We start from the raw sequence: 895 nt of genomic DNA on the forward strand, positions 1-895 counted from the left end.
CATTATTTCCCAAAACATTTGTATGGGATAGTTGGCATTCATAAATCCAAGGAAAGGAGAATCTAAACATTTAAAAAAAATCTTTGTACTGTAGTTTTGTAGAGTATGATTTATCTGTCCTTTTTCTGTGTAGTGAGTAGATGTGTGTGAATTAACATACCATATTCTTGACTAATTGTGTATTTGTAATAGATTTGTGTGATTGTACAGTTGTGATAGATTTTTCATCCTTTTTACCTTTTATAAAAGTAAGCTCCTAATGTCATTATTTAATGCTTGTTGCAAAAAAATGGTAGTGTCATTACTAGTTCTTGGTTCATCTAAGTATTAGAGTAAAACCAAAAATAGAAGAAAAGAAAAATGTTCTGTTGACATGGTTCCACCCTTGTATGTTAATCCAAAATGACACCCATCTCCCTCCCTGTATTTCATAGCTTGCTAACTTCATGGAAATGATGAAATACTATGCACCCCCTCCACCACCCCCCCAGGCCCACATGGTAAGTTAACCATATTTATCCTAATACACACGACAGAGTACAGGATCTTTCCCTAGACAGTCGCACTCTCTTGCCTTGAAATGATCCAAGAATCACGAAAGATGCTGTACTCTCACTGAAATCTGATGGAGAATACTGGCTTTAGCATTGTTTTTCATTTCTGCTCTTACATTTTTTTCTGTTTCTTCCCTGAATGCTACAGCATTTGTAGTTATTATTAGTCTACTAGTAATTTGCTTGATGATGCCAAGTTTATCATTTGACATGTTTATCGTACAAGAATATCATAAATGTTGTTTGGGCTTTTCCCCCTCCCTTTGTTTTATTAGGGCATTGGACTCTTTACAAAAAGGCTTTTGTTAGTATAGAACCACATTTCAACCCTTTTGTTGTTC

Source organism: Penaeus monodon, chromosome 29 (assembly GCF_015228065.2).
Source record: "Penaeus monodon isolate SGIC_2016 chromosome 29, NSTDA_Pmon_1, whole genome shotgun sequence".
NCBI lineage: Eukaryota > Metazoa > Arthropoda > Malacostraca > Decapoda > Penaeidae > Penaeus > Penaeus monodon.